Source organism: Zalophus californianus, chromosome 3 (genome assembly GCF_009762305.2).
Source record: "Zalophus californianus isolate mZalCal1 chromosome 3, mZalCal1.pri.v2, whole genome shotgun sequence".
Taxonomy (NCBI): domain Eukaryota; kingdom Metazoa; phylum Chordata; class Mammalia; order Carnivora; family Otariidae; genus Zalophus; species Zalophus californianus.
The window spans coordinates 160,132,763-160,157,017 of NC_045597.1; positions in this window are offsets into that span (position 1 = coordinate 160,132,763).

Genomic DNA, 24,255 nt, shown 5'->3' on the forward strand with positions numbered 1-24,255 from the left:
TTTAAATTTGAAGATGACCACCTGTAGAAATATTGCTGTTAGTTTATAAATATTTAAGAATTTTGGGCGCCTGGGTGGCTCAGTTGGTTAAGTGACTGCCTTCAGCTCAGGTCATGATCCCGGGGTCCTGGGATCAAGTTCCGCATCGGGCTCCCGGCTCAGCGGGAAGCCTGCTTCTCCCTCTGACCCCCTCCCCTCTCATGCTGTTTCTCTCTCGCTCGTTCTCAAATAAATAAATAAATAAATAAATAAATAAATAAATAAATAAAATCAATAAATATTTAGGAATTTTGAATGTTGAGTACCTCGAAAAATAAGGATTCAAGGGGATGTCTGAGTGGCTCAGTCAATTAAGCGTCTGCCTTCGGCTCAGGGTCCTGATCCCAGGGTCCTGGGATCGAGTCCCACATCGGGCTCCCTGCTCCGTGGGGAGTCTGCTTCTCGCTCTGCCTGCCGCTCCCCCTGTTTGTGCTCTCTGACAAATAAATAAAAATAAAAATCTTTTTAAAAAATAAGGTTTTGATTTTGTTTTCCCTTTTATGCATCTGTCTTAAACCTGAGCTCAATTTTCTCTTAGAAAATATTTAAATTCTAAAAACATCTTGCCTCAGAAATGCTAAGTTTACTTTTAAATCTCCACTCTTAAAAAAATTTCTAAACACACAGGTATGCAAAACTCTAAAATGATATGTGTGCTTCTTTCTTTTCTCCCAATGTTATTTTCAAATTATAGAGTCTCTTAGTGAGTAGAACTAAAGAGTAACATTTGGAGGTGGAAGCGCACCATCCTGGTCAGAAACACTGCCATCTTGGTCTTGAAGGAAGAACAATCATTAAGAAGCAAAAAACATCTCTAAAGTGAATACACCCTCTTTAAATTCAGCTGCGTTTTTATTTTTCTTACATTCTGTGCAAGACTTATGATGTTCTTATGATCTCTTGCCAACTCTTTTGATTAACAAGATTGGGGAAAAATACTTTTCTGAGCACACATCATACATTTTCCTAGAAGAATTGTACTGCACAGGGTAATTAATGTTATAAATAGTGAGTGTTTATTTGTGTGAGGAAGCTCCTAGGTGCAGGTTCCAGCTGGCTAGGTGAGTGTTTCCTCAACCGAGAAATACACATTGTAAGCACAATGGCATCATTACCCAATATGGGTGCGATGGGAGAGGAGCTTAGGGATACTATTCTAGGAGGAGAGATGCCCACATCTCCTCCATGTTAGCAGGAATTGGCTTCTGATCCTAGAACTGGACTTCATTTTTCTGGTTGCATGTATGAAGCTGAGAGCATGAGCTCTGGGATCAAACAGACCTGGGTCCAAGTTCTGACTCTTCTCCCTACTATCTGGGTGACTTGGGGCAATCTGCTTAACCTCTCCAAATCCTCAATGAATTCTGTTAAACAGGACTACCTCTGTTACAGGATTTTATGAGGATTGAGTGAGATAATGCATGTGAAGTACTTGGAAGACGTCTGGTATGTGGAAAACGCACAATACGTGCTGTTATTGAATTAAATTTTAGGACCCAAGAAAGGAAGTTCACAAGTAACTATGAGGCTTAATTTTTTTTTTAATTAGTCATGAGCAGGTCCCTTTGAGTAAGAGAAGCATTATTATCATTCTAAAACTCCAAATTTATTTTTAAAGTCCTCTATGGACTGAATTAGGTCTTCTCTAAAATTTAATAAAAAGGCCCTTTATCGGCATCATGTGGCAAAATAACATGGCAGATTAATTTCTATTTAGCAACAAAAGGATGTATCATCAGTCTGATGTGGTGAGATATCTATCACATTCCAGAATGTCATCCCCTGCTGTACTCCCCTGATCGTTTGCCTGCCCGGAATCCAGACGAGAAACGCTCTTCGGGGCTTTCCTGGATTTCAACACCACACCCCTCCACAGGTTCATAATCCTGGTTTGGTGATGTGATGAGGTAAAAGGCCAATCTCTTTACACTGCTCGAGAATCCAGAGAAATAAACAATACTAAATTATCATGTTATCTAGCATCTCACCCAGGTCATCTTTAAAGGTGGAGAACTGTGACAACTCTCTGGTTAATTGACAAGTCACACTCTGTCTCAGGGAACAAGTCGAGGTTTTTCCCAATGTGCTTTCCTTGTCGTTGTCTGGAGGATGAAATCCAGCTTCTTCTCCTGGCTCTTAAGCCATTTAAATCTTAAAGACTTAGGAATTTATGAACTTCAAAAATTATTTTCTATTTAAATGCATTACTTATTTTGAGAGAAGATTTCATCTATTATACACCAGTATTAAAGCATGATATTTTCTGCCTTTTGAGGAACTTTCTTTTTCACTCTAAGGACAGAATAATAGCAATTCTATATTTGTTGGTAACTTTCAGTTTCTGCATCATCTCACATTAGATTGACCACATAAAATACTTGATTTCAAAGGCAATTTCACAGGAAATGCTAGCTTAACTCTTTGGCAATGACTACACTACACCTTGAACGGTCTTGCTCACTGCTGCATCCCAGCACCTAGACCTGTGCCTGGCACAGACTTGGCACACAGTAAATATTAACTAAATATGATGATAATCGATTAAATCCACCTTAGACATAAAATTATATTATAAGCCATAGTTTTAAAATAAAGATGCCTGCAAGATCACTATGGAATCAAAATAGAAATGATGATTATTACTCGTTAAAATGAGACTATTAAAATATCTTTATTATCACGCATTTTTCAAGAGTCAATAGTATGTAGCTGAACAGAATCATCGGCCATATTCCTTTACACAAATAAATCTTTGATTCTTAAAGTTCAAAGTCAAAACCATCAGGCAGTATAAACTCTTTTGATCAACTGAAACTATTCCTTTGCTCCAGGAACTGCTCCAATGAACAGAATTTTCTTGTTTGCAATTTTCAGCTGGCAGATGAGAAACGCATGAAGCTTTATCCAAATGGAAAACTCAGTCATTCTCGGTAAAGTAGAAGGAAAAAAAACCCTGTCAGCTCTAAGAATTTGTCACTGGGAAGAATATTAAGGTGATGCACCTTATTTGTACCTTATTTGAACTGGAACAGGCAGAGACTGGAAACTCCTAATTTTCACATTTAACTGGACTCTCCTCACAATTATCTCTTCTCTTCATTCCCCAGTTCTCCTGCAACAGATAGCCACACACACACACACACACACACACACACACACACACACAATACACACACACACACACTCATAATCACAAACACACTCACTCACATATGGGTGATTGGATGGTTTCTAGGAATTTCTTGGTGGGATTGGAAGGGTCACAGCAGGGAGAGATTCTCTCCCACCTACAGTTACTTTCAGTCCCACTCAGCCTAGGACTCACGCAGGGGAGGTGAGGCAAGGGTGGCTCTTGTGATACTCCTTCTGGGTCAACTCTCTCCCCTCATCCCTGCCTGCAAGTTGCATGGGAAAGTGCATATTGCTGATGACTGCAGAGGCCCTCTTGGGAGGAAAAGCAGTGTTTACACAATTATTACTGAGCTGGATTCCAGACTCTGTATTGTTTTAGCTGTCTGTTTTAAATCAGAGAGAATGGTTAGGAAGTATTTTGGAAACTGACCGAAAAAGAGAAGTGATGTGGACTAACGTAGGGGTTCCCAGACTTTTGGATTTCAAGCACCAGTAACATGTCAAATAAGTTTGAGAACCAAGACACAGTTGCTTCCTTTTAACTTACCAGGTAAGACATTAAACCAATATCAAGTCATATTATCCACACTCACCAGATCTTCGTAAAGATTCTAATAGCAGAATAGCAGGAAGAACATAATCTCGGAATAAAGGACCATTCTTGCCAAGACAGGATGGTGGGTGACCTTAAACAGCGAGGGAGAGTGGGGGTGTGGGAGGTACTATTAGGGGATCCCATGGTCATCTTAGATCTCCTCAGATCCCCCTTACTGGTTCTTCGTGCCCACCCCCCAGCTTCTGGGCTGTGCTTCTGGTTGCTTCCACCAGCCACCTTCTTCAGAGGACTGCCCTCAGGCTTCTAGAGTTGCTTTGGGTTCATGTCCGGAAAACCAGAAGTGGCTGGACGTGCCTGAGTGTGAAAACCCAGCTCCTTTCCTTAGAGGTAGACCACCTCTGAGGGGGGATTTACTCACGATCAGGCTGAGATTGGGAGTGCCCTTGAAGTCATGCCCCTACTGGGCTTCCCTCCCAACCTGTCCCACTTCCCCACCCCTTTACTGCTTTCTCCTGGGAGCCTTAATATTTCCTCAATATTTCCCATGCACAGAAATCCTCATCTCTGGGTAGCTTCCGGGGAACCTGACTGAAGACACTTGGGTAAATGCTTCTTCCGGGATCGGTGTCTGTGTGTTTATGGCCTTTGAGGGAACCTGCAGGAGACTTGGATGAGAGGGTTGGGGTTCCAGTGCAAGCTTCACCATCAACCTGCTGTTTGCTCTTGGCCAAGTCCCCAACCTTTGGCTTTTCCTGTTTCACAGGGTGCGACATGGTGGCTATGGGGGAGATATGAGTGAGGGTGAAGTTGGGAGGCAATTCCACAAACACAGGTAAGGGGGAAATGTAGCTTCTCCACTGCCTAGAGCTGATCTCGTTTTGCTCATAAGCCTCTGCCCCGCTGTAGAAGGACAACATGCCATTCCAACCTGATCGATGTCATTCATCCAACAATTTCAATAGACTCTTTATTAATCAGTCTTCATCGGCCAAATGCTGTTCTTTCAGATGTCCCGCTCCTCTCTGAGGTGGCATCCAGGAAAACAGAAGGAGGGTGTGTGGCCTCGGAGTGGCGGGAGAAAGGGGAACCTCAGAGCTGTGGGTCGAGGACTCAGACCTAACTTCCTGCTGCCTGGTCTCTTTGGCCTTGTCCACCCAGCTCCCAGGCACCCTGTGGGTATTGGGTGCTGAAGCGAGGGCTGGCCAACAGGCAGCAGCTTCCGTGTCTCAATCAGAGCATACCCCACTCTCTGCGGTGTAGACCTCCCCAAGAATCCCCCTGACATGAGGAGCCCCTGAGGTCTGACTGTGACTTCCATTTGATGGCCACCTGGATAGCAATCTGCATGCCTTGTCACAGTTCACTCTGTCCCTGCTGTGCTGACCCCTCCGGCAGGTTCCTCAGCCACACTCTCAGTCCCCATATATGTCCCTACAGATCATGAAGGACATGCAGGTCTCTGCAATCCCACAGCAAAGCAGAGCGAGGCTAGCCCCCGCTTCCTCTCTGCCCGGTCACACTGAGTCATCCCTTTACAGTGAGTTCAGGGCCCGTGCTGCAAAGGCTAGAGCCTCAAACAGGAATAGGAGCAAATGTATTCTTCTTCGAGCTTTCCCCTGAACTTACCCAAACGCTTCCCACCCTCTGGGATTTCTCTCTGACAAAGAAAGATCGGGGCTCATAGTTGATCCTTCTCTTACCTCTGTCTTTCCCCTCCCCACAACGCACGGAGGCCCTGCAGGACGAGCTCTTTTTAGCCAGCTTCAACTCTATGATCCACCAGGGCCACCATGTATGCTGGGGCCGACTGCCTGAGCAAGAATGCCCAAATGGGACAATGAGCAGGACTTGAAATCCCGCCTGCTCTCTGCTCAGCATGGCGCTTTGTCTCCTTAGAGCAAGAAGGTCCTTTCTCTAGTTGTCCTGAAAGTACTGTAAGGGCTGGCAACAGTGCTGGTCAGATCCAGTCTCTTCTGAGAGCATTACCCACCCCTTCCCTGGAGCGCCAGTGGCTGTCAGAGCACACAGTCTACAAGGGAGAAGAGTGACGTACACATGGCTTCATATTTTCTAAATGCAATCCACATTCCAGAGGCTGAAGGCCTTTGAGACCAGAGGGGTTTGGGTGGTCTGTCAATCAACAAGTAGCTGTTGTGGTTTTGCCATGAATCAGTGCTGTGCAAGGACTGGTGTTGGTGTGATGTGGGATGGGGCCGGGGGGGTGGTTACGACGTGACCCCTAAAGAAGCAAAACTGAAGTGAGCTTTGGGGAACAAAGCTAGAAACCGTGTAATCGGGCAGCAGCTGTGCAGCGTGGGCTTCCATCCCATGGAGCTTCAGGGCGGATGCGGGCCGGTGAGGTCAGGAGCATCCAGGGAAGGCTGATAGCCATGCCAGGAATACAGGTGGGGGTGGCCCTGCTGACCTCCTAAACATGGCACAATCTGACTTCTCTTTGCAGCAAGCTCTATCAGTTGGGGTTTTTTCTCTATTCTATCTATCTCTATTCAATCCCTTAAAAAACAAAAAAACAGAAGGCCAGCTAAGCTTTCGCAAGTGGCTTATGTTTGTACGTGTACCTAGAACAGGAAGGTTGCCGGACCACCCTCATGAGGAAAACAGACATTTCTCCCGATTTCAATTTGATTTGTTTCTCCGGGTCAGGAAAAAAACCCTGAAACATGATTATTAAAGTAAAACTTGAAGTGGATAAAACAACTTTGAGCAGCTGTGGATTCAATTCCACCTCCTCAGCATGACACACACCTGCCATGTATGTTGTGCCCCACCTCCATCTCCTCAGACATGGGCATGTCTGCCAAAACAGTATTTGGCCAGTGTTCACAACGTGACACGTGGACATCTGAGCTGTTGTGACCAGGTCTCTTTACTTCATATATATTCCTTAGGCTGTCAAGGGTCATGCATTTGAGTGCTTCCCTCATACACTTGTCTGTTGCCCAATGGTAATTTGTGTGGATCAGAGCAATCAGCTTACTGAGAGGTGATCAGCACAATGGTCCTCCTACACCTCGCAGACCAAGTAAGGGTCAGCATGTATCTGAAGAGGCTACAAATTTAGGAGATCCATAGAAATCAGAGAATGACTCACTTTTAGTGAACTAGGGTCTATATCTTCTTTATTTCTAGAAATAAATAGATTTATAAATCTATGTAATATCTATAAATATTACAGACTGTTTCTAAGGAACAGAGAGAGAAGGAAAAAGAGAGTAAGAGGAAGAAGAGAGAAGAGCGAGAATAAAGAATGCTTTGTTAATAAGGGTGATAAAAAGGTATATTTCTGGCCCTTCTCAGAAGATGTTTTCGGATGCTTTTTCTTTTCTTATACTTATCAGAATAGAGGCACTATGGAAAAATAATGCACTACCTAAATTCTACTTATATTAGCATAAAAATGAAAAGTAATCACAGGAAATGATTACAGTATAACTATGCTTATAAATTCAATATTTTTCTTTGCAAAAGATGCAGTGCATGATTTTTAGTAGGGGAAAAAAACCATGTTTCACATCTAAAAATGGACTTTTTTTTAGTCTGAGGAAGGAAAAAATACCCAGGATGCTTTATGTGAGTTAATAGAATTCCAATCAGTCTGAACAACTCTTCCTACTGTCTGAAGCACTCACCAATATTTAACAGAAATGCCAAGTCTGATGGGCTATCGAATGAGAATAGGAATATTCATGGTTGTCCCTGCCCATCCCACAGGGTTGTTCTGGAAGATAAAATGAGCCAGTAGTATGTACAATAGAGGTCCAACCCTGCATCAGCATGGGGCTTTTCTCTCCATTCTGTCACAGCCCTCTGATTGTCCAGGCCCAACACCATCTGTATACAAGATGCAGGGTACAAGTGTCTTGAGTCATTGAAAAGAATGGGCATAAACCTAAGGGAGTTTGGGTGGAGCTTAGCAAAGTCTCAGAGATGTGCCACTTTCTCCCAATGGGCAATCCAGGGCCACTGTGCAGGCGACTGTGGATGACAGAAACATGCAGCAACAGCAAACATGGCTCCTACCCCTAGCTGACATGCAGGGCTACCTCTAAGTATGACAATGAAAGAAAATAAAATAACAGCATTGTAAGATTTTATCTTGAAACAGACTTACATTTTTGTCCTCTCAACTTCCCTCTCTCCCCCACCTTAGAAATAGCCTTCTTTCTTTGCCAGCCCGGTTTCCGGGCAGAATCCGAGAAATGGACAGGAGAAAAACAGGACTCTGGTCTGAGCCTGGGGAAGACAGTTGGCCGGAAGGTAAGGGCTAAGCGTTACAAGACTGAGGAGCTTCTGTTCACGGGGTGTCTGAGAAAATGAAAGAGGAAAAGAAACCCCCAGAAAGGTTTCTAAAGATTGTGAAGTGGACCGTAAAGTAAAACCATATAATAACTGGAATATAAAAGTGAGTAAGGTTTGAACGGCTCCTTAATTACCTTTGGGTGCGAGGCTGTGTTTCTTTGGATGATATATCTAAGTAACACTGGGCTGCATGAAGCCCTGGTGTTTCTTTAGGCATTTATCCAGGCACCCTAGCCACAGTATCTTTTAATGGCATATATATTGTCTGAATGACAACATATCACTGACAAAGCTCAAATGATAAATCTAGTGAGATTTTAGTAATGAGAGCTATCTCATGTGCTTCAGAAATTCTTGAAACAACTAGACATTCTTTCAGATCTCCACAATGAGTGGAAAGCAAAAGATTCTGTTTTCCACATGAAAGTGAGTGTTTCTAAGGATGCAATATGCTCTAGTAGGAATTAATATGTAAGTCGTGAGTCTTACCATCTATTTCCAGTTACAACCACAGAATTTTTTTCACTTTGGCTAAGTCATCCTTTCTGACTCCTTACAACTCTCCCAAGGATGTAGTAAGAGAATAAATCAGATCATTTGTCTCTGTAACATTTCAACAAAACGAGCCATATTCGCACAACGCTGGTACTTTAGTCAGCATTCTGGGCACCCTGTGGCCCAGTCAAGTTGACACGTAAAGTTAACCATGACAGCTGGGTTTATAAAATTATAAATAAAACTATACTTCCATTTGATAGAATGTTGTGTGCGATGTGTTTCTGCCTGTTCACCTCAGAACTAGCCAAGAATTCATCTTTTTGGGCGAGGGCATGCCGATGTTGGGGGATTCCGCTGATAGATGTTTTCCTACTAGGCATTGTTCCTGAAGAGCCTATGAGTTGAAGTAAAGGGAGGTCAAATGCAGGGTCAGCAGCTGACCGAGAGTAGGAAGGGCAAGGGGCTCGTGGGATGCCCAGAGGCTTAGAGCTGGATACCTCACTAGAACACATCTTTGGAATCTACTTCATCCCATATGAAACTTCCAAGACCTTGGGCCATACCAGTGACTTAGGAGCTGGACAACCTTTGAGAAATACAGCTAAGGGCAAGATGAAGTTGCTCAGAGAGGAACTTTTTTTATGTGAGTTAAACAAAGGAAGCTCTTGGCTAACTGCTGAGCTCACATGTCAGCCCCAGAGAGCCAATTTCTCTTCTTTGCTTTGTCTCTCAGAGTTCATTTTGTTTTGCAACCAGAAATAAATTTCATTTTAAAACTGTATCTAAGTCACACCCCCACTCTTCTATATTAGGGGGCACCAACTCTTCCCAAGGTGTGCCTTGCATCCAGATGAGAAATCCTTAGTGAATATCATTCTGGAGTAATAGCTTCTTTATAATAATGACTTACAAGTAACTCATTACCTTCTCACCAGCCAAAAATATGCACTTCTCCAGGGCATATCTACATGACAGTAAGTAAATATAGAAGGAAAGAATTAACTACTTTACATGGAAATATGCATTAATTTCTTTTCATGAAAATTGACTTGACAGACTGATAGTTCTGCCCCGATTCTTGAATAGGTAACTGTTCTTAGTCGAATAATTCCCATAATAAACAAGACTCTGGGATACTAACTTGTTGCCCAGTCCTCAGGTTAATCTCTCTCTGTCTCTCTCGCTCTCATTTATCTGTACATCTCATCTGGATTATCAGTCTTCTGGTATAATTATTTAGGTGTATCTCTTATCTTTCTGCTACATTGTAAGCTCCTTTACCTTTGTGTGAATCATCTTTACACCTTGCATAGCACTTAGCATAGTGCTTTGCTTTTAGTAAGTTCTCTATAAATATAAGCAACATAATGAGAATGTGTATTTGCCATGGAAAAACTAGTTAACACTTACTGAACAGCCACTAAGTAACCAACACTGTGCTATCCCAATGGAAGGACATGATCTCCAACAAAGAGAGATTTAAAATCATGTTAGTGAAAGGAGAGTTACTTACATACAAACAATCAGATATTTTGTACAGAGGCTATTAGTGAGATAGCTTTTGCTTCAGTTAGTATCTTCAGCTTAGTGTAAAGACAAATACAAGAGATTGTTCAAAATAAGTGATATCATATCATATAATACCCCGTTTCTGTAAATATTACTGCAGTGTATTGAGAAATACCGACTTAGGTACAGGCAAGTAAGATAGTAAATATAACTTAACTAGCAAGATATTTCTGTCTCATGGTTGAGTAATATTCTATTGTATACACATACCACATCTTCTTTATCCATTCATCATAAAAAGATGAAATCTTGCCATTTACAATGACACAGATGGAGCTAGAAAGTGTTATGCTAAGTATTAAGTCAGTCAGAGGAAGACAAATACCATATGATTTCACTCATATGTGGAATTTAAGACACAAAACAAATGAAAAAGGGGAGGGGAAAGAGAGAGAGAGAGAGGCAAACCAAAAAACAGACTCTTAACCATAGGAACAAACTGATGGTTATCAGAAGGGAGGTGGGTGGGGGGTGGGTTAAATAGGGGATGGGGATTAAGGATGCACTTGTGATGAGCAAGGGTGTTGTATGTAAGTGTTGAATCACTATAATTGTACACCTGAAACTAACATTACACTGTATGTTAACTAACTGGAGTTTAAATAAAAACTTTAAATTTTTAAAAATTGTTTAAAAAGAGAAAAAAAGAGATCTGTTTTAGTAAAAAGCATATATGTTAAAAATGAAGGTATCAAGTTAATTGTAAAGTTGGTTTGCAAGAAAAACAAGCCAGAATGGCAGAGAAAACCTTTTTTAAAAGTTTGTTTGTACAAAGAAACCCCACATACAACCAAGCAATAACAGCAGGGGAAAACCTTTAAAAAAAGATTAGTTGTAGGGAAGTATATTGAAATATATTATCAAGCCTCTATAACTAAAATTGTGTGGCATTGGCACATAAAGAGAGGGAAAGACCAATGGAAAGGAACAGAAAATGCAGAAATAGATTCAGCTGCACATGAGAATATAATGTCTGATGAATTTGAAAGCTCAGATCAGTGGAAGAAAAGCGTAAGTTTTACTAAATGGCAAATGATAATTGAAGAATTACAAGGAATAATATAAAGTTGTATCCATTCCTCACACCATACACCAGGATAAATTTCAAATGGATAGGAGACGTAAATGTAAAGAAGTAAAACTATATAATAACTAGAAGAAAATGACATGATTTTATAATCTGGGAATGGGAAAGACTTTCCTAACCAGAACTCAAATATCCAGAAGCAATACAGGGAAAGATGGATGGATTTAGCTATATATAATTTAAAAAAAAAAACCTTTGAATGGTAAAAATATACTATAAGCAAATTATAAAGATAAATGACAATTTGGAAAAAATATTTGATAAAGGGTTAATGTCCCTAGTATATTTGATGATATAAAGGAATCATTGCCAACTTTTTTTTAATTTTATTTATTTATTTGAGAGAGAGAGAGTGAGAGCCAGAGAGATCACAGAGGAAGAGGGAGAGGGAGAAGCAGACTCCCCACTGAGCAGAGAGCCCCATGCGGGATTCAATCCCAGGACCCCGAGATCATGACCTGAGCTGAAGGCAGCCGCTTAACCAACTGGGCTACCCAGGCACCCCCATTGCCAACTTCTTAGGTGTGATCCTGCTCTTGTGATTATGTTTTGGAAAAATAGTCTTTATTGTTTAGAGATGCTTATTCAAATACTTACGGATAAAATTACATGCCGTTTTGGACTTGCTTCAAAATAATCAAGGGGAGGGAGGAGAGGATGGATGAAATGAGAGTGGCCATGAATTGAAATTGTTGAAGTTGGGTGATCGGTACATAGAACTCATTCTACTATGCTCTCTCCTTTTGTGCATATTTAAAATTCTCTATACATAAAGATCAAGTCTTTTTGGGAAAAAATCTATATAAAGCACACAATTAGCTTCAAAAAACTGTCATTAGAGTTATGTTCAATACATATGTGTGGACACAAATGAAATGCAAATGGTCTCACACATTTGGCCTAATAAATCCTTTTCCATTGTATTTTTAAAATAAAGGTCACTGCCTTCATCATTATGGCCGACCAGATGCTCTGAGGGACTTTCCTTCTGCAAAACAATGAAATCCTATTGAAGACAAAATCTGAGACCTGACTGATTTCACATGAGATACGGGGTGCGTTCAGAAGTCTTCCCCTCCCCTCCCCCCCAAAATCATTGGAGATCTGAAGTACCAGGACTTGGGGCAGCTGGAAGGGACAGGGTTACCAGAGGCCGGCTGGACAACGGTGGATTGGTTGGCCCACTGTGGCAAGAGTAAAAGGAACCTCAGACTCTCTGTGCTAGCTGAGACCCTCAGGGAGGGTGAGGTGATCCCAGATATAGAGCTCCCCGGCCACCGGCAGAAGCAAATCATTTCTGGGGGAAACACAGCCATGGTCATGTGTTTATGTATTGCCCATAGCTGCTTTTTGCTCCAGGAGCACAGTTGAATAGTTGCAACAGAGTCTGCAAAACCCACAAAGCCTAAAAGATTTATCATCTGGACTTTTACAGATAAAGTTTGCCAACCCTATCCACTCTTTAAGGATGATGCCAATTCCACTGTCACCTCCCCACTCCAAAATGTATGCTGTTCTTGATTTACTATCTTGGCTGGGCGGAGGAAGAGTTTCAGCGGCCTCTATTTCACTACTCTCCTACCCTCACAGGTGAAAGATCCAACACGGGGATTATTTCAATTGCCACGCATAGAAATTCTAACTGTACCTTTATCAGTACCCTTACATCCCCAAGCTGGTTAATGCCATGACATAGCCCTATAGGCTGAGTGGTCCAGAGAAGGGTTAGGGGCAAATCATAAGGGGGCGCGTGTTGTCATGTGGGGGAGAAACTGCTCAATTGTCTCAAGGAAGGGGAATGTGCTAGTTCTTAAGAGGGATAGGTGGGCCACTTCTGAAGGCTTAGAGGGTGCAGGAGTCCATGCACTCAAATTGTGAGGGGTGATTAACCCAGATGTCTGCAACCCAAAAGTGGGCCCCCCCCTTTTTCCCCAAACTGGGCCTGACCTGGGCAGAGCAGACCCATCTTGGTCGGATCGTTATCCTTCTCTGGGGCTTGGTCATTTGATTAAGTCCTGGGCCTCAGCCTTATATTCAACTTTCTCTGCCTTCTGCTGCAAGAGATGAGAGCCCCTTTTGTAAGTTATCAGAGAAGTCCTCTGCTTTTCGTGCCTAGCTTTTCAATTGCTTGTTCAGCATTCACAGCTTTTCATCATCTGTTTCTAGGGCACCAGTAGTGCTTAGCAATAGCCATCCAATCTCATTGCCTTTAGAGCTGCTATTCACATATATTTCTCAACTGTCTGATATGTCATACCAGCTAGTGTATTACACTCCAGTACACCATCTCAATTCATCTCTGGTGAGAGCATTAACCGGCGGATTGCTACCTTGGGTCAGGTGCTGTAGTTACTCATCCTACCACGGTGACGGGGGCGCCATTGCCAATAGGGAGGTGTGTGGTCCAGCTCCAAAACCTTATCTTATCACCCAGTTTCCTGACTATTCCTAGTACCACAGCTGTCTCAGATTGGGTTACTTCTGCAGGAGAAATGGGGGCTATATAAGGGAGGAGCAAATAGATTTATGGAAATCATAGCTAATATTCCTGTTCTTGGGTTGAGAGGTTGAGATTAGCTGTTGTTTATTGTGTTATCTGGTAATTTACATATATTTACATATAATCTTTTGGGTATATCTAACAATATTTTTTAAAGATAAGTAGGCAAAAAATAAATTGCTTATTAATTGTTTATAGTGCATAGCATCTTATGCTACCATAATTAGAAAATTATTAAAAAGCATTACGCAGTAAAAACATTCTCTTGTAGGCTCCTGGATACTTAAAACCAGTATATTTTTGTTGTAGTTGAAAGTATATATGGTCTGTTGGGATTAACCAAAAATAGTGGTAGTTCTTTGTCTTTGTCACTTTTTATTGTAATCTTGGTAATCGATTTTGAATAGAAAAATGGCTCAATTAATTTTTAATAATATAGTCTACTTTAGCTTTTTTGGCAGGGGGAGGGACAGAGGGAGAGGAAGAGAATCTTAAGCAGGCTCCATGCTCAGTGCAGAGCCCAATACAGGACTTGATCCCAGGACCCTGGGATCATGACCTGAGTCAAAGTTGAGAGTCAGATGATTAACCTACTGAACCACCTAGGCGCCCCAACTCTGCTTTAGCTTTTAACCAATTAATGTTTTAAGTCTCCATTTTGAGGTGCAGATATCTCTATAAGAAGTCATGATCTGAATGGGGCTCTGAGGTAGCATTCTTAATGTAATAAATGATAATTTCCTGGGTCAGGTTCTAATAAATCATTTGTGCTGATCTTGCTTCATTGAGTTTCATCTTTCCATAAACTTTGTTGCAACACTAATGTACTGATTCTCAGTTCTTTGCATGATGGAATCCTTAAATATTGGTAAGATTTTACATGGACCAAAGTCATCAACAAAAATCTTGGATGACTATTTTTAGTTTTTTAAGCAAGGGAGTAAATGATTATATCTATGTTTTGTAGAAACAAAACAAAACAAACACAAAAAAACACACAAAAAACAAACAAACAAAAAACCCAACATATATATCCTGCTGTTCTGTGGATAATGAACGGAAGAGAAGGAAGAGTGTAGGGAAGGAAGGAGAGAAGCCACTGAGGACTCTTACCAAAGTCCAAGCGAAAACCAGTGTCTGAATCAGATGGTGACAGTGATGATGGAGAGGAAGAACTGAACCAAGAGATCTTCTGGATATATCCTGGGGAAGAGCGTGGTGACAAATTCAATATAGAGATAAAGGGTAAGGACTACTCAAAAGTGACTCAAGTTTCTAGTCAGGTGGATTGGGTGGAAATTGTGTCATCTGCACAGCTGAGTAATCAACAACGAATCGATACGTTAAGCGAGGAAAAGTTTAACTCAAGTTTTAGCCATACTGATTGCGAGCACAGTGGTAGAGCCATCGGGGATTATCAAGCAAGAACATTTGCCAAAGAAATACTCTGTAAAATTTTTAAATTTTTAAAAAACTTCTTCTCTGCTATTACCTCAGTTATGCCTTTCCTATTTTTCGAGAGGAATCACAAAAGATCTCACAGCCCTGTGGGAAGACAAGATAACCATGAAGGCAGCCTAAACTGAGAACAGCCCTGGGCCAACTCTGGTACCATGTGCAGGCCCATGGAGGTCTAAATGGAACTAAATTTTTCTCCATATTATTTTCTATTTTATCCTTTTTAAAATTATAGTACAAAATATTGTCCCAACTATGACAAGTTCAAGTCTTTTTAAGTTCGTAACATAGAGCTTATATAAAAGTGAATGATCATACACCGACAACCACACAATCCATAATTCCCATTTGGGCCAACACAGAAATAATCAATACATAACAACAGGCCTACCAAATACCAATATACAGCAATAAGCCAACCAGTCCTTTTATAGATGGGATGTATAAAGCATTAGCAGCAGGTCCACTTTGGGCTTCTATTTTTAGTTGAGCTTAGCTGACCTTTAAATAGATTTACATTGGGAGAAATGTAAAACTTCCTCAAATATAGTACTACTTAATTCAACACAAGCCATGCGAGGGAAGGGGAATGTCTCTGGAGAGACTTTTTATATTCCAGTAACTATAAAAGAAAGGTTTAAGACTAAGGTATTGCCCTGAAATGTCCACATTCGAGTGAAGTTTATAAATGTGTCTTTGGGCTTAATAAAAATGCCATGGAATTGTGTGCCCCCTCAAAGCTGTTCTCACCTCTGGGATTAGTTTTTGGCATCTACTTTCAGGGTGATTATTTGATTTTGATAGCTGTCCCTGCAATTTTGTTATGATGCCACCAGATGGTGATAAAGAAAAAAAATACTACGATCAAACTGTAGAGGCTGCACTCCTGGGAGGCAACATGGGCAGGCAGTTAATTGATTAGGGGACACATATTTTCCACTAATGATTTTAGCTTGTGTAGTCACAACAGCACAAATACATTGTTGTGGGCAAGTCTTAAATAAATGAATTGTCTTCTGGGCCCTCAACTTTTCCATCTAACCCCTTATGACCGTCGGTACTTCTTCCTTTCTCTTGCCCACCAATCAGTCCCTGCCTCTGCTCCTTCAACAGCAAACACAATATCTGTCTGTTTATTTGGTGACAGTTTTCTCAAACATTGTTTCAGTTATTCCTCCAATCTATCTGTGAGATAGACGTTATTATCCTTTCACTGAGGATATTAATACCAGGGGAAACTGAGAAGCCAAGAGATTAAATAATTTGCCCAAGTTAACCCAACTTATTGGGAATTTTATTAAACATTGGAGATTTTTTAATTGAGGTATATATGACATATAACATATTAGTTTCATGTGTACAAAGTAATGATTTGGTATTTGTCTATATTGCAAAATGATCACCACAATAAATCTAGTTAACATCCATCACTACGCAGTTACAAAAATTTTTTTCTTGTGATGAGACCTTTTTAAGATCGGCTCTCTTAGCAACTTTCAAATAGTAATAACAGTATTCTTAACTATAGTCACCAAACTGTACATTATATCTCCATGACTTATTTATTTTACAACTGGAAATTTGTACCTTTTGACCCCTTCACCCTTCTCTTCTGCCCCCACTCCCCTCCTCTGGCAACCATCAATCTGTTCTCTGTGAGCTTGGTTTTTTGTTGTCACCGTTGTTTTATTTTAGATTTTACATATAAGTGAGATCATACAGGATTTGTCTTTCTTTGTCTGACTTATTTCAGTTAGCATAATGCCCTCAGGGTCTATCCATTTTGTCATAAATGGCAAGATTTCATTCTTTTTTTTTTAAGATTTTATTTATTTATTTGACAGCGAGAGACACAGCGAGAGAGGGAACACAAGCAGGGGGAGTGGGAGAGGGAGAAGCAGGCTTCCGCGGAGCAAGGAGCCCGATGTGGGGCTCAATCCCAGGATCCCCGGGATCATGACCTGAACCGAAGGCAGACACTTAACGACTGAGCCACCCAGGCGCCCCAAGATTTCATTCTTTTTTATGGATGAATAATATCCTATTGTGTGTACATACACATTTTCGTTATCTGTTCATTCATCAATGGACATTTAGGTCATTTCCATGTCTTGGCTATTGTAAATAATCCTGCAGTGAACATGGAGGTATGTATATCTTTTCAAATTATTTTTCATTTTTTCCAGATAAATACCCACAAGTGGAATTGCTGGATCATATGGTAGTTTTATTTTTAATTTTTTGAGGAACCCCCATGCTGTTTTCCAAAACATTGGACATTTTTAAACCAGGCCTAACTCTAAAACCTCATCCATCACACTATCCTGACCTCATATGCTGTCAACATAGGCTCTTCCAACGTCTTTAACTAAAGAGAATCCTTTTGGGGAAAAGAAAAAATGGAATTTCCAGCATGACATAGTTGGGGGGGACTAGAAGCTCTCAGAGGGTATAGGTTCTTTAGCTTTGGACCTACTAAGCCCCAGATGACATGTTGGTTGGGCCCACTTGATTCAATTTAACAAACAATGATTTGAAGCTCCAGGTACTGAACACTGTGCTCAGTAGTATAGCAGAAATAGAGATAAATGAAACCAAGTTCTACATTGTAAGAAGCTCATATCTCTCACCATCTTTTTCTACCAAATATCACTGAATGGCATGCTTTCCTAATAGAAAAATTTGCCTTAAAGGCAGCAACAACCTAAGGTTTATTAAGTGTAGATTAGTACATGGTACAGGACTTACTTGGACCTATACCAAGTCCAAACATTTTGTACAGTATCGAGGACCACATGGAATGACAGAGGAAGAGCATGAGTGGAAAGGAGGAGCAGCTGGTAACCTTTATTTAGTTTTAAGACCGTCAGAGTTTTATGGACCACTCACACGTTGCAGTGGGCATTCTTTTTATTTATCATCAACCCATCCTTGGAGAATCTATTCCTTTCATTACATGATGAGATCCCGATGGAGCTGTTAATCACACAGCCCTGCCACATTGGACATTGGAGTGGGCTCGTGCCTCCTCAGATGATATAATTGTGTCCCTCAAAGCATGGTGATTGGTCCAGGGCTGTACATGTGCTCCAGAAAGAGCCAATCAGAATCCACTTTTGAAATTGATCAATGGACACCAGTAGAAGAAGCTATTTTTCCACTGTGATTTCTAACCATGTACTGTGTGAAATTCACCCACCACATGGAGTGTGCAGGTGGAATAAAGCCAACCAAAGGCAAAGCAGTGCCAAGACATGGAGAGAGTCACAGGACCCGAGGACATCATTTGGACTCTTGGGTATATTACTTAGACTTTTACTTATATGAAATAAACACACGCATGCACACACACATAAGCAAAACATTTTGTATGCATCCATTTTTTTTTCAGAGTTTATTTGTTTGATCGACCCGAAGAAGCAGTATGAGAAGTTAGGTTGAAAGTATGAGAAGTTAGATTGAGTATCTGTATCTTGCAACCAAGAGTCCTGATTTAACAAAGAAAAAAAAATCTATGATATCTTAAACTTAGCAGTCAATGGAGCCACATCCTTGAATCTCCGAGGATAATGAGGCGCCAAGTAGAGGGCCTGGTACAGATGCCCCGTTCCTCATTTGCTGTGCCCATAGAAACAGCTGTCTTGGCTATGAGTTTATTGTGTTTCCAAGGTCTCTTCTGGAAGGATTTGGAGCAATTTCTGCTGCTCCCCGTCAGTATCAAGGATGTCACTGAAAACAGCATCTTGGAATCCTAAGTATCCAAGCCAGCCTTCACTTCCCTATTAGCAATTTGAACAGTTTGCCATCAGGTATTGGGACTTGACCCTTTCTCTTTGTTCTGGCTCTCTGCAGATGCTGAACAATGAATTGAGATCACTGATCTAAGGTTTCTATCTCCACAAAGAGAAATATTTTAGCTCATTCCTCTTAGTCCTGAATAAATAGATTCCCAACCATGACTAATCTGAAAATAAGCATTGTGTGGGCCCTCACTGACCATTGTTAAATTGCTAGGTCATTAATCAATTGCAATTACCTGGCACGATGGGAGGGTGAGGTCTGGAAACTAACCCCACAGTGGAGAGGGGGGCTATGGTGCCCTGGTCTGGAATTCGGCTACTAAAAACATGCAAAAAGTCGCTGAGGTTTCAGCCTCACAAACTCTGATCATTTACCGCTAAAAATAAACATGTGCTCAAGAGACAACTACTAGGTAAACACTCTCAGAAAGATTTTTCAGCATCTGCATACAGAAACTGCCATCCAATGCCCAGGGAAGCTGAGGGCACAGCACACAAAGAATGCTTTATCTTTAGGGGAGCCAAAGATACAGCTGAGCATGAAGGAAAGGCAGGACAAAGTCGCTTCTCTTGTTCAGGCGGGGAAATGAAACGTGATTCATTGTTTGGTCTTAAGCAGTCACACATTTACTGTTCCATAGTCATGCCAAATACTGGAGTTTGCCTTTCATTAGAATAAAACGCCTCTCCCTAGCATTGGTATTGGGCTACCAGATACTTCCTGGGAAGTAGAGACATCAAGGCACCTTGTTCTCACAGAGTCCTCTGTGCCACGTCCAGCGTGTTACCTGACACTGAGTGGGCACTTAATTGATTGTATTTCTTGCCCATCTCTCCATTAATACTGTCTACTGTAGGCAAATACAATTTGTAAAAAGCAAAACCATAAGGCAGCTAAATTAGGACACAAATATGCAAAATCGAAGGACTCTTTCCTTTGCCTCAGGTTAATTTTAAACTGAGAGTTTCCTCACTTGAGGTGCATTTAAAATGCACAGTTTATATACAACTCTTCAGCAACACTTTTAGTATGTAAGAAACAGGGCACACGTTTGTGCGTGCCATTTTGCCTCCATCAGGATTTGCACAAGAAAGCTAGAGAGGAAGAATTGACCGAAAGAACAGCTGTTTCAAGAGGCAAGAGGTTGAAAACTTAAAAGCTTTTAACTTAAAACTAGGTTCGGAGATTATCTGAGGTCTTCAAATATTCATACAAATTATATTCTCCTTTATCATGGGTCAGAGGAGAGACGGTGCAATGCATGAGAATGTACTCTCCAGCATTGTGATGGAAAAACCTCCAGAATCATCAGTTCGTGGATTTATGGGTTTTGAATATGAATTTTTGCCATGGATCACACACTCATTGAGTTGCACTGGCTGAGCTGTGTGGGACCCAGATGCCCCTGCCAAGACGAGGAAGAGTGGGAAAGAACTGCATGCTACTTGATTTCCTGCTTTCTCAGCTGTTTTCGAAGTCTGAAAGCCTAAGTCTGCCCCTCAACAGGGATCAAAGTTCCCTGAATAGAATAGCCTCCCAGTGGAGCCTCGTTCCTCACCAGTCCAGCCTTGCCCTGTGCTGTGGTTACAATCACATCTGTCCGAGACAGTGTACTGAAATTCTCTGCCCCGATCTAAGCCTGAGCGTCCCTACAGGTGTCTTTCCAAATTTAGGCAGATGGTTTAGTTTCTTTTCTCTTATTTTGGGTTTGTTACACATAACATTTAGGAAGGATTGCGGTTCTTCCTAACTAGCTAGGGGTCTGATTCTCACTTTCAGCATTTACTTAGTAACTAACATTTCTGACCACCAGCTAGCTCCTTTCCATTCTTGCTCCCCACATCAGAATTTTTTGAAAAGCCATCATCTAATTCTACTGTTCAGTACGTCTCTCATGAGGCCTAAATTATGTCAGAGACCAGAATTTTAGAAACAATCTTGTGACTAATTCCATAGGCTTGAGCAATTCCCAGACTTCGAGGCCCTTGTGATGGTTACTCTTATGTGTCAACTTGGCTGGGACACAATGCCAAGCTATGTGGTTCAGTGTTATTCTGGATGTTTCTGTGAGGGTGTTTTTGAATCACTGCACTTAGTATAAAGCAGATTGCCTCCATAGTGTAGGTGGGCCTCATCTAATCAGCTGAAGGCTAAAATAGAACAAAATTACTGAGCTCCTCTGAGCAAGAGGGAATTCTGGATCAGACAGCTGGCTTTCAGACTTGAACTGCAACATTGGCTCATCCTTGGATCTCCAGTCTGCTAGGATTTGCTAGTCTCCCAATCTCCCCAATTATGTGAGCCAATTCCTTAAAGTAAATCTCTCTGTCTCTGCCTCTGCGCATGCATGTGTGGATGTGTATCTTATTTGTTCTGTTTTTCCTGGAGAACACTGACTAATGTAACACTTTTTCTTCCATTTTAAATTATGGAATAAACTGAATCCATTCTGCAGACATCATGACTGTCATGATGAGCTAAAGAAATAATATGTGCAAAAGAGATTTGAAATAAATAAAGAACTGAACAAATATAAGGATTTACTTCACTAAACCCTGAACTTAAGAATTATGGTGAAAATCAGCAATTTACTTAAAGATGAGCACCAGAAATTTCTTCTTCTGAAAAAGGCTCCTGCATGAATTTCTCTTCTTTGGTCAGGTTCCCAGCAGTGAGCTCAGACAAGTTAGACCTAAGTATGGCCCCGAGGGCCTCAGAAGAAGTGGCACTGTTTACACATGAAAATCAAGGTTGCTTTCCTTGTGTTGCTCACCCCGTTCTTGAGAAAATGGGTCCTAACTAGTCTCTAATAGGTACCCACTCTCTTCAACAGGGTACACAAGGGTTTTCTAGGTGACTCCTCATGTTCACATACTTTTTGTCCACCAAGACAAAATGGCTGACACAGAGACCTCTTTGTTCATTCATGATTTTTTTTACCTATTCCTTCAACAAGTGTTTATACAAAAATCCACGGGTGTGCCACACCCAAGGTCCAACGATGATGAAGACACCATCCCTGTCTAGAAATATACACTAAAGATTCTTAAAATTTCCAAGGGAGATGACCTGAAACATTCCCAAATCCCTAAAATCGAGAATATGGAAATGGTTTCATAGCATCTTGGCTTTTCTCCTGAATCATATTTTTTGCCCGAGTCACATACAATTTATGAATATTTTCACATCACACATGAACCACCTTTTCAACTTTACTCAAGCTTAATCTCTTTACAAGGCAGTGATTTTTTCCTTATGCATAGAAAATTTTTTTGTTATGTGTTTGCTCCTGTTACCAGAAATAGAATCAGTGATGAGCAGAGGGTCAGTGGAATCGATGGGTCAGGAGGTTTATCTGTTTACCTGATAACCAGCCTTGGACCAGAGAACTATCTGTTTGGACCTGATATCCAATCTCATAACTCAAACAATTGAACTGATGTCCAAGTCTACTTATTGACATTTTTCTTTCCTGTAGTTGACAAGGTGCATGTTAAGTACTTAAATGCCAAGAGTAGACTGCAGAATACATCTTTGTTCTCATGCCTAACTTGGCTCTCTGGGTGCTGATGCTGTTCTGTCCTCTGGGACTTTACACCTTGCCTGGTCATTCTTTATGGTAATGTTTGCTCCCCACACACTGACCTCCATTCATAGGTCGCTCTTCCCACCCTACCTGCTCCCCAATTGAGAGGCTTTATCAATTTGCCAGATTCTACCAACCTGTTGCACGTGGACTGCTCTAGTCCACACTGTTCCATTTCAGGCCAACCCCAGGCCCTGACAAGAGGCTAGGGCAATTGTTTCATTTTTATTATATTTGAAGTAATTATTTGACTTTCCATCAAATACTTTGATATTTTCTACTGTATTAAACTCTTCAATATTATTTTTCTTTTGAGCTTGGCAAATAATCTTTTTGTTTGATCTTTTGATGTTAATATTACATAATACAGAAAAATGTACAATCATTAAGTGTATAGCTCAAGGAATTTTCAGAAAGGGAACATATCTGGTGTGTAAGCAGCACCCAGATTAAAAGATAGAACATTATCAGCACCCTAGACATTCTCCTTATATCCCTTTCCAGTTACTGCCACTATTTTGACTTGCTGTTGTTTAATTTTATGTAAATAGGAGCAAATAGTATTGTAGCAAACACGGGTGTGTGCCATTCAGATGTCCCTTTAGGAGAGAACTTGCAGTGAGGAGTCCAGTGAGCCAACAGCCTCTACTTATTGCACCATCACGATCCGTTGCAGAATTTACACCAAGACCTTGCTCTCTCTAGGCTGCGCCCAGCCAATGACTGAGCATAGTGGGGTACTAAAGCCAAGCTATTTCTGCTTAGTGCTACAGCCTCTAACAGGCAATCTTAGGTCTAGGGATCGTCATCAACCTGGCTGCCCTATAGTCTGGGAGTCTTCTTCCCCATCCCTTTCACAGGTATCAGAACTGCACTGTAGTATGACAGCTCTCCCTGCCTATTTCCACCTTCTCCCCTTTATTTTACATATTACATATCTTGGAACTTCAATTCCATTTGGCATCTGCTTCCTAGAGGACCTGAACTGACACACTTTCTTTGTGTCTGGCTTTTGCTTAACATTATATATGTGAGATTCATCCATGAGCAACCCTTTCATTAAAAGTCATTAAAAAGTCAAATTATATACCAATAAGGCTATTTTTAAAAAATCTATGCATATATATGTTAAATTCTATAACTCACTGTAGTGTCTTTCTCATCTTTGTGATTGGATCTATTCTCCCAACTGCCAGCCTCCTTGAGCTTCAGATTCTCCCTGAAAGTCTGACACAGTTTGAAGTACATCTCTGATAAGAGATGATAAGAACATGTCTCAGAAATAACTCACAAACTTTCAACTGCTCATTCATTCATATAACAAATAGACATTAATACCTACACTGCCAGATGCCAGGAGGGGCACCCATTGGCAGGTGAAATCAATTCCAAATTCAGTATCCTAGCAGTTGAGAGCCCCACAATGTGGCTCCAGTCTGCTTTTTCAGATGCATCATCATGTACCCCCATATTTACCCTTGAAGATATATGTTCCTCCATTCCAAGGATTCCTTAGAACTTGTGATAGTCTGACCCTCAAGGCAGATCTGGGCAGGAACTGCAATCCCTCCCTATTTGCACCCCCCAAAGGCAGAACCAAGTTTTGACTTCAGTCCTCAGGCAGCGTCTGTGATGCTGGTAATAAGAAAGGTACGCCTTAGAAATAAGGGGGGAAGCACTGGGCTGAGAACTGAGAGAACAGAGTTCAA